General features: G+C 35.5%; 1 protein-coding gene across 4 annotated transcripts in view; it reads right to left on the reverse strand.

Annotated features, from left to right (window-relative positions):
• Positions 1-2064, reverse strand: part of LOC107581825 (kelch-like protein 25) — a 57395-nt gene extending 55331 nt beyond the window's left edge. For 2 of the 4 annotated variants that reach the window (XM_016267484.1, XM_016267483.1), the window contains exon 1: positions 1910-2064. The gene's annotated coding sequence lies outside the window, so the exon portion shown is untranslated. Of the gene's footprint in view, positions 1-1761; positions 1789-1909 lie in introns of those variants that run through there. The other 2 variants (XM_016267485.1, XM_016267486.1) reach the window with 2 other exon arrangements.
• Between the last annotated feature and the right edge of the window lie 8244 nt (positions 2065-10308).

Below are 10308 nucleotides of genomic sequence, written 5' to 3' on the forward strand. Positions count from 1 at the left end.
AAGTTGATGTATTCCCTCAGCGACCAGCACAGATCAGCTCTAGGCATGACGAAGCGGATATCGTCCTCTTTTGGAAGGCCAAACAAAGTAGTTTCGCTTTCACAACGAAACACACAGCGCTTTCACGACATGGCAGCGGCAGCAACAACAATACTACAGCGAGAATAAAAGTTACGCTTTCTTTCTTTGTGTGAACATTTGGGCGGCGTTATGCAGATCTTCCCACATCGTGATGTAGACATGTGGGGGCGTGTTAGAACGAGCCGTTTTAGGTAGGCGTGGTTGACTATGAACTTTTATAAAGAATATCTCTTTGGATTTGAGACTTTAGTCTTTGCAACTTTACAGATCTTCTTTATGCACCAAGAGCTTGTAACACTCCAAAGAGAAAGGAAACATTTAAATGGCATCATATGACCCCTTTAAGGAATGCTATATTCATTTAAAATATCATTGCTGAACACTTCACTGAATAGTTGCTACAGACAGTACTCGCTGCCATTGTTACAGAAAGTTATAGTAGTGTGGCCAAACTGGCCATTTTGGCTGAAATGGAAAAAAAAAAAACCTTTAGTGAAAGCATGTTAAGCTTTCCTACGTTTAGTTCCTTATTTATTATTACAACATAAAGTAGCATTTTTTTTAACCCTGCAAGGACGCCCAGAACTGCACATCTGGATATCTCCCTTATTTGACACCCATTTAAGGACATGGAACCTCTAAAAATGAGCTGACGAGTTGAATCAGGTGTTAAACATCCAAAATGTTACAGGAACAAAATGTAGAACCATTGGTAGTCTAACGTACCAGGTGAGTAATTAAGGCAAATATAATTGTAATATTAGTGTCATGAAACCTTTGCAAAAGTAAGCAGCAGCCAATATGCGGTTAGACAGGCGTTTGCTTAGTACTTCAACTGTGACCAATGCAGAAATAACTGAAATGAACTTCAAATTGTACTTGAACCCTGAGGCCATAGATGATACATTCAAGCGCAATGTCCTGACTTTTATATAGTATAAACACATTTTTTATTGTAAAAATGTTCTCTAGGAGCAGGTGTTCTGTGGTTCGGGCTTGGGTGGGAAACAAGCAAAAAATACACAATATTCTGTCCGTCGTTCCCTCAGTTAACCCCTCGCCTCAATACACTATGAAAAGTGGTTGTACGTTAACAAGTGTAGCCAATATGGAATTAAAAAGCAGATAAGCAATAAGATTGGCAAGTTCGTAGTAAACGGCGACTATTTTCTGCGCCACGAGACTTCAGAAATGCGCACCAACTAAAGCTATAGTTAGCCAGCTCGCTAGTGCGCCAAACAATGTAAAGAGACACCTGATTAAATGGATAACTTACACTGAGGTATAACGTATAATAATTAATAATAATGTATGCATTTAGCAGGCGCTTTTATCCAAAGTGACTTACAGTGCATTCAGGCTATACATTTTTTACCAGTATTTTTTTACTATTACTAATGTAATAGTAAGATCAAAATAACCACAGTAACATCTCAAAAATGACAGATTAAGCTGCGTTTATGTTTATGCCAACCGCTCAGTAACGACACTGTGAATGAGAGGAGCTAACGCTGTTAGCGGAGAGTCGTAACTCAGTGTATTGAGATGCAGAAGAAAGCCTGACAAACTCCTGGCGATTAGAGACACGTAAAGACGCTGCTCTCCCTGTAAGCGATCATTATTTTCCGATTTACACCCATTTCTCCTTCTGAGGTAGTCACAAATCCCTATCCAGCTCACATCTAATCCTGAATGAGTGTATTGGCTTTTCCAGCTCTGCCAAAAACAGGAAGAACAGTGCAGATGTTGGTTAGAGTGTTATTCATCTAAAGCTTGTTGTTTTTTGCTCTAATACAAGACTATTTTTAGAAAGACATGGCATACTTACAGTGTTCTGGGCGCTAGTGAGAAATCCCGACGTTGTGCAGTTTCGGAATTAGGGGAGGAATCATAGTTTTGTTCACCTATTGTCTGGTTGGCTCTTGTCTGGTTGTGTTACTTTGTTCACATTCCAGTCCTCACTGATGAAAAACTGTGGAGTCTCCTGAGGTAATATCCAAAAGCAGAGGAACGGGTTGATTGACGTGCCGTTGGCCAATCACGCAATGAGAATTTATGCAAATATAAATTGTAGCCAATAGGAACGTTCCAACCTGAAAGTCTGCGCTGTTTTCAGTACAAAGTAGCCAATGGCGGAATAGTGGGAGGGGCGTCGCGGAAGGCGATGACAGCGCATCACAACAATTAGCAGGGAAGTATTATGACTTTTTGTGCACATACGCTTTTTAAAATTGCAACAAAGACGGATGTTCACACAAATTAGCAGTATTTTGGCAAATATGTAATTGTATTGGAATAATAGCCGTTATTTTTTAAAAATATAATTAAAAAGGACCGTATTTTATTCTTATTATTGAATTAGCGCATCGTTGTTTGTTCATAAGGCAATGGGATTAGTACAATCTATAGTTCTATCCTTTTCCATGTATTTTTATTTTATGTGTGTGAATGCAACAATTGTAACTCGAGAATGTTTTAAAGGCAATGCTTTTAGCTCCATCTAGTGGGATTGTTCTATTCATAGCTAACACATAAGACACAACATGAACTGTTTACACATCTGATCATAGATGTAGGCATGTTCTAATGCAAACTCAATGTTTGATGGACCCTGCTGAAGTAAACGCATATAATATCTATATTGATTGCATTTAATATAGTTAATCTTTACAAAAAAATGCTTCTTCAGGCCATAGCCTACTTGAAGGTCTTGGTTAATGTGTTAGCTAGAGCAAGTGTTTTGAAGGTTTTTGGAATAAAATGATCCTTTTGTGCTTCATAAATTGTAAAGTAATATTTTAATTGATGAAAACCCAATTATACTGAGTGTGATACTTTAACATGTTATTTCCAAAATTAAATAACTGACTTTTATATTGTAACTGTTAGAAAGCCTAAATGGTTTTAAATAACTCTGAAATGTATTTAAATGTTTAAAGATATCTATCTATCTATCTATCTATCTATCTATCTATCTATCTATCTATCTATCTATCTATCTATCTATCTATCTATCTATCTTCAAATTCTTAAATAGTGCCTGTTGTGGACTGAGGGTCTGTGAATTTGAAAACCGCTGAGCAAGATAGATCATAAAAGAAAATGCCTTATATATTTATTGAACTTTCATTTCTCGCTTGTAATATACTTCAGATTGTTTCTCTTTTTTGTGCAATATTAGGTTAATTCATTAACATCAATATTTTAGGTTAAACTGTTATCTGTTTTATATTTATAATGTTAATTGAGTTTTTAGTTTTCTTTAGAAATATTGGTTTATTATCACTCACGAGTCTTTAGTTGCTATCTGATTTTAATTTTTATTCCACAGTTTGTGTTAATGGTCTCTCTGCACATGATAACTCTCTGGCATTTCATCTCTTGGCGTTCTGGGTTCATCACTTGGGCCTGTGAATTTTCTAGTCTGTCCCTGTGCTGCTAAACCATGTGTAATACGATCAAGTTCACTTCGATTTGAGTCTGAATGCATTTTCTGGGCCAGTGCATTGAGACCACTGCCTTGTCCTTGGTTTAGCTAAAGAGATGGTTGAATTTCATTGGTGGCCATAATTAACTATGTTCCATCTGCAAAATCACCAAGGGAGTATCCTCCATTAGTTGTCTAAATCTAATCCGGGACCAAAGGCTCTTTAAGTGTAGAGAAATGTGCTGATCTTGACTGCGTTAATTCATGCAAGACAGGCAGAGTTTTGACCGCATATGCTGCGGTCATTAGGAGTCAGATCATGAAATCGTAGTACTGTAATAAAGCCACAGACTTACTGCAGTGCTTACAGCAGCTTTTGCTGGGGTAAAAAAAAAAAGGTTTAGGACTTTAAAAGCATGCAATGTGAGACATATCTAATTTTAAATGTTGAATAAGTGCCATATAAACCAGACAGGGTAAGCCAGGTGCCAAAAGAGAGGATTATATAGATTAAATAATATTTATACATGTCAAGTGAGATTTATTTGTGTAGCGCACTTTTCACATTTCAGAGCAGCTTTACAGAAAATGTTAATGTTTATAATATCTTAATGTATATCTGCATGTGTGCAGATTATACTTTTATATCAACTTTATATGCAATAATATTACATTTTTGTCAGTCTATATAGTTATATCTGTCTGTTTACCTGGCTGCTAAATATAAAAGCGTTCTAAAGCATTCAGAACTGATCAATCTCAATTTTTGGTAAAAGATGGATCATCATCGTAGGCATTACATTTCATGCGGTTTCCACTTGATGAATGACCCTGATGAGAAGATGGTAATGTCCCTCATCATTTTAAACTTTATGCACCACAGATATGCAGCTGGCCACTAAGAGGGCCACAGGAGAGCCCATGGGTTATCCCGACATTACAAATGCCCCCTAAAATAGCAAGTCCATAATCCTACTGATATTTGAAGATCACTGTAAACTTTCCAACAGTGCTTGGTTTTATGTAAATTGCACTACCCATGGTGCACTTGTTGTCAAACAATAAAATCTGACCCACATGACATACCGCTGGCGCTCTGAATTTCGAATGATATGTTCTCGCCGTGGAACGGTTTGTAGAGAGGTTTCTATGCAACAGAGGTTAAGTGTACTTGGTCATAACCCCTGATCTGATTGAAGGCCAGTTTATTTCTTTCTAGCCAGGTTCTCTTTGCAAAAACGCAAGCTGAACATGGAAGACACACGGGAAGAAACGTCTGGACCTGAGGCCCCTGCACAGGTCACCCAACCGCGGACGTTTTCCAAATCATCTTTGATTAGAAAACTGAGACAGCACTTAACCAGTTGTAAGTATATTATTATTATCATTATTATTATTAGTCATTCATGCAATGTAAGAGTGATAATTCATTTAATACTTTTTTGTTTTAGGTTTTTATGCATTTATTTATCTATATGCAATTATTTACACATTCATTTATATGCATTTATTATGCATTTATTTATGTATACACATTTATTTATGCATTTATCTAACTATATGCATTTCTTTATCTATATCAATTTATTTAGGCATCTATTTATCTATATGCATTTATATATATTCATTTATTTATGCATTTCTTTATCTATAATGCATTTATGTAGGCATTTCTTTATATGCATTCATTTTTATCTACTTATGTTTTGTTATATGCATTAAATATGTAATGGTATAGACAAGGATGCATTCATTTAGCAAATATGGCATTTTACACTAAAAAGTACAGTTATTTTGTAATTTATGTAGTCACATTGATCATTGTGCATTAATTATTTTCTTTTTACTTGGGCTACTTACTGATGATCATTGTAGACCAGATGTTTTTTAAAATTTTAGATATGTATTATTTTCATATGTATTATTGAAAGGCAGCAGACTACTTTGCAGTGTACTAATCCAAGTCTAACTGTGTGAAGCTTCAGAGCATCTGGTGTCTTTGTTGCCGTCATCTGCATGACAGTTCATTTAGGCGAGATGCTAATGGCGTTGCGTCTCTCAGCTGATGATGATGAAGCAAATCAAGCATCTGATGAGCCCGTTGTGGTTTGCAGCCCCATATTTAGACATCTCTAAGCTATCTGTGAAACTGAATCATGTGCTGAGGACGCAGAGTGATCTGGCACCAGATAGATTTTTTTTAAATATATAAATAAATTTAGGAATGTGCTCAGTGGATCTCCACAACTATAAAGTGTTTTTGCCGTAGATCTATGGTTACAACTATGTGGGCACTCAAACAACATCCCCATATGTGCTTGTTGATTTCAAAACCATGGGCTCCTTGAGGAGTTGAACTTCCTTCATCTTACACTCTTCTGGAAGGTTTTCCACTGGATGATGGAACATGACTCCTGGGATTTGTTCCAGTTTAGACTCGAGCATCAGTAAGGTCAGGGACTGATGTTGGGCATATGGGGTCTGGCTCACAGCAAATCCAATTCATCCCAAAGCATACTTGTCAACATTTGGGTCCCAAAATATGGGAGAAGGGAGAAGGGGGAGGGGGGGTGATCCTTTCCTTTCCTTTCCTTCCCGCGGTACTCATCACTGTTGTAGGTTGCCAAGTTGAGGGGACAAATGGGTTGAAATTTGTATGTGTCGATTGTATGAAAAGGAAGCGTTTCATACAAGATCTGGCAACTGGGCAACCTTGGAATTTGTTGACGTGATTATTCATATAATGAGGTTTGGGCCATACAAATCACAGGAGTTTTACCAGAGGCGAATGTAGCAAACATATAAAATACGTCCAGTGGGTTTTTTTATAGAAACATTAAAAATACGGGAGAAATACGGGAAAATATGGGAAAATATTTAAACAGGATTATAGTGTGATAGAATGGTAAAATATGGGAGAATCCCGGGAAAAACGGGAGGGTTGACAGGTATGTCCCAAAGGAGTTTAGTAGGGTTCAGGCCTGCGCATTGTGCGGGACAATCAATCATGTTTATGGACAGTGGGTAGTGTGCTTTTTTTTTGCCTCCATGTTTTTTTTGCTCTGCTGTTCTACATTATGGAAATAGTCTAAACTTGTTTTGTTTTTTTAACAAAATGTTAATCAAAAAAACATTTAATAAAGAAATGTTATGTTTACCTGCATGTATTGTGACCATTAACTGACATCTTAAAATGTCAGAGGGTACTTCAAGTAAATAGTTTGTCAAAAATGGGTTTGACTGCCCAAAAAGTTTAATGGGAATTCCTGGCCTAAATAGTAAATAGCTCCGAAAACAAATTAATTAAAATGACTAAAAATGGTGTTTGTTGCTCTCATTGGAGAAATTTCATTACATTTGAAATATTGTGACATACTGGACCCTTTTCACATGGGGTTTTTCAGAAGCCGAAGTCATCATTTTTACGTAAGCTTCTAGTGGTGAATGGAAACTACAAAAACAACGGAGAAATGCCTTACAGAAATACCATGCAAATTCAAACTTTGTCATCTACTTACAGTATACTGTGGCGTCAGAAGATATACATGTACTATGTAGATGGTCGTTTTTATCATTTATCATTTTTAGAGCTTAAATGGGTAGGTCACCCAAAAAATAAAATCCTTTTTATAGAAACATTAAAAATACGGGAGAAATACGGGAAAATATGGGAAAATATTTAAACAGGATTATAGTGTGATAGAATGGTAAAATATGGGAGAATCCCGGGAAAAACGGGAGGGTTGACAGGTATGTCCCAAAGGAGTTTAGTAGGGTTCAGGCCTGCGCATTGTGCGGGACATTCAATCATGTTTATGGACAGTGGGTAGTGTGCTTTTTTTTTGCCTCCATGTTTTTTTTTGCTCTGCTGTTCTACATTATGGAAATAGTCTAAACTTGTTTTGTTTTTTTAACAAAATGTTAATCAAAAAAACATTTAATAAAGAAATGTTATGTTTACCTGCATGTATTGTGACCATTAACTGACATCTTAAAATGTCAGAGGGTACTTCAAGTAAATAGTTGGTCAAAAATGGGTTTGACTGCCCAAAAAGTTTAATGGGAATTCCTGGCCTAAATAGTAAATAGCTCCGAAAACAAATGAATTAAAATGACTAAAAATGGTGTTTGTTGCTCTCATTGGAGTAATTTCATTACATTTGAAATACTGTGACATACTGGACCCTTTTCACATGGGTTTTTTCAGAAGCCGAAGTCATCATTTTTGGGTAAGCTTCTAGTGGTGAATGGAAACTACAAAAACAACGGAGAAATGCCTTACAGAAATACCATGCAAATTCAAACTTTGTCATCTACTTACAGTATACTGTGGCGTCAGAAGATATACATGTACTATGTAGATGGTCGTTTTTATCATTTATCATTTTTAGAGCTTAAATGGGTAGGTCACCCAAAAAATAAAATCCTTTCATCATTAACCCACATGATCTTCTGTTGAACACAAAGGAAGATATTTTGAAGAATGTTTGTTACTAAACAGTCGATGGTAGCCATTGACTTCCATTTTTTCCATACTATAGAGGTCAATGGCCACCATCAACAGGAAAATAGTATTGGTATTAACTGAAGCATCCACAAAAACGATTGCTTTTTAATTTTGCGCAGCCTTCCAATTTCTTCTACTCTGATGTTTATCATGATGCTGGTTTGTGGCTTGAGTAATTACTGATGGTCAGCCATGGAAGCAGAAGGTTTTGCAACCGACATGCAGAAATTCATTTCACTCTCATAACTAATTTTCCCTTTTATCTTTCGTCATCCAGTAAGGGTGAGATGAGAGTTAATGAGGAGGTAATCTAATGAGGATAGTTTTCTGCCTTTAAATCTTAACTGTGCTTGCAGCAGTAGGCCTTGTCAATATTTATTTATTTATTTACAGAGAAAGATTTAGAAACATTTTGAAAGTCGATTTCTATATAAACACATACTTTATTCATTTTGCAACTAAAACTTAAAAAAATTGCACTGTTATTGCCTATGCAAAATATTGGCAATATTTATTTATTTATTTACAGAGAAAGATTTAGAAACATTTTGAAAGTCGATTTCTATATAAACACATACTTTATTCATTTTGCAACTAAAACTTAAAAAAATTGCACTGTTATTGCCTATGCAAAATTATTTCAATATACATTGACAAAATACCCAAGTAGTGGGCTGAGTTGCTGATATGGCACCTGGCTTGTGAAGCAACTTGATGCTATTTTTCTTTCTTACAAAATGTAAACATTAACTAAGCTCTTTATGCAGTATTTTATGTGTGGCAGCGTGTGTGTCTGTTCTTATCTTTTCCCCAGAGTCACAGCTCAAATGAAGCACCTTAATTAACGTAAATTAAACTCTGTTTGAACTCAGTGGCTGTAAATTCGAGACCCGGTCTTCCCATTCCCTACGAGTCTCTAGTAACTCAATGTGTCCTGTCTGCATATATCTCCTCTGATTACCGCTGATATTAATTGCCTCGCTTATACTGGCCAGAGAGTTCATAACATCTTAAATGAGCTGGGGTTGGAATACAGACTGCTTGATCCAGCTGTGTATTATGTATAATGCAAGTACATAGTGCTTACATGTTAATGACATTTCCTGTCAGGCTAGTCAAGAGTGACCACAAGAGGGAGATAACAAGCCATGCATTGTAGAAAAAACAAATGTGTTGTAAATCACTGTGGCTCTCAGACGGTTTTGCTTCAGGACCCATACTGTACGCTAGATATCAAGTTGGTGTTTAGAATCAAGACCAAAATTTGTTTATATACCAAAAGATTGTTTATTGTACAAAAAAAACACTGAAATGTAATAATATTATGATGACCTGCACAGGCTGAACAATGTTCTCTCTCATGTTAAAAATTATTAACATGAAAGAATAGTCTCTTAAATTTGGTTTAAATTATTTTATTAACCCTCTGGGGTCGAGGGTGTTTTGGGGCCTGTAAAAATTTTTAACATGCCCTGACATTTGTGCTTTTTTCAGTTGCTTACAAACATTTGAATGTCTAAAGTTTAATATTAAACTAAATTAATTAATTAATATTAAATTAAATTTCTTTAAAATATGTGACCCTGGACTACAAAACCAGCCATTAGTAGCACGGGTATATTTGTAGCAATAACCAACAATACATTGTATGGGTCAAAATGATACATTTTTCTTTTATGCCAAAAATAATTAATATTAAGTAAAGATCATGTTCCATGAAGATATTTTGAAAATTTCCTACCGTATATATATGAAAATGTAATTTTGGAGTAGAAATATGCATTGCTTAATTTGGACAACTTTAAAGGCGATTTTCTCAGTATTTAGATTTTTTTTTTTTGCACCCTCAGATTCCAGATTTTCAAATAGTTTTATCTCTGCCAAATATTGTCCTTACATCAATGGAAAGCTTATTTACTGTATTCAGCTATTCAGCTTTCAGATGATGCATAAATCCCAATTTCAAAAAAATTACCCTTATGGCATGGTTTTGTGGTCCAGGCTCACATACACGCACGCACGCACACAGTTATATATATTTTATACACGCATATATTACACATAAACACGTCTATTTGTGAGTTGTTTTTTTTTACACCTTAACACACGCTAGATACCAATACACATACATATATTATAATATAATGTGTGTGTGTGTGTGTGTGTGTGTGTGTTCTGAATTAGTGCATCTTATTGTCATAATTCTGTAAATGTGTGTGTTGATACAGGCGAAAATAGGTTTAAAAGGAGTTTATTTTAATATTTAATTATCTAATCAATATTTTGTATGGAA

Source organism: Sinocyclocheilus grahami, unplaced genomic scaffold, assembly GCF_001515645.1.
Source record: "Sinocyclocheilus grahami isolate Dianchi unplaced genomic scaffold, SAMN03320097.WGS_v1.1 scaffold38.1, whole genome shotgun sequence".
Taxonomy (NCBI): domain Eukaryota; kingdom Metazoa; phylum Chordata; class Actinopteri; order Cypriniformes; family Cyprinidae; genus Sinocyclocheilus; species Sinocyclocheilus grahami.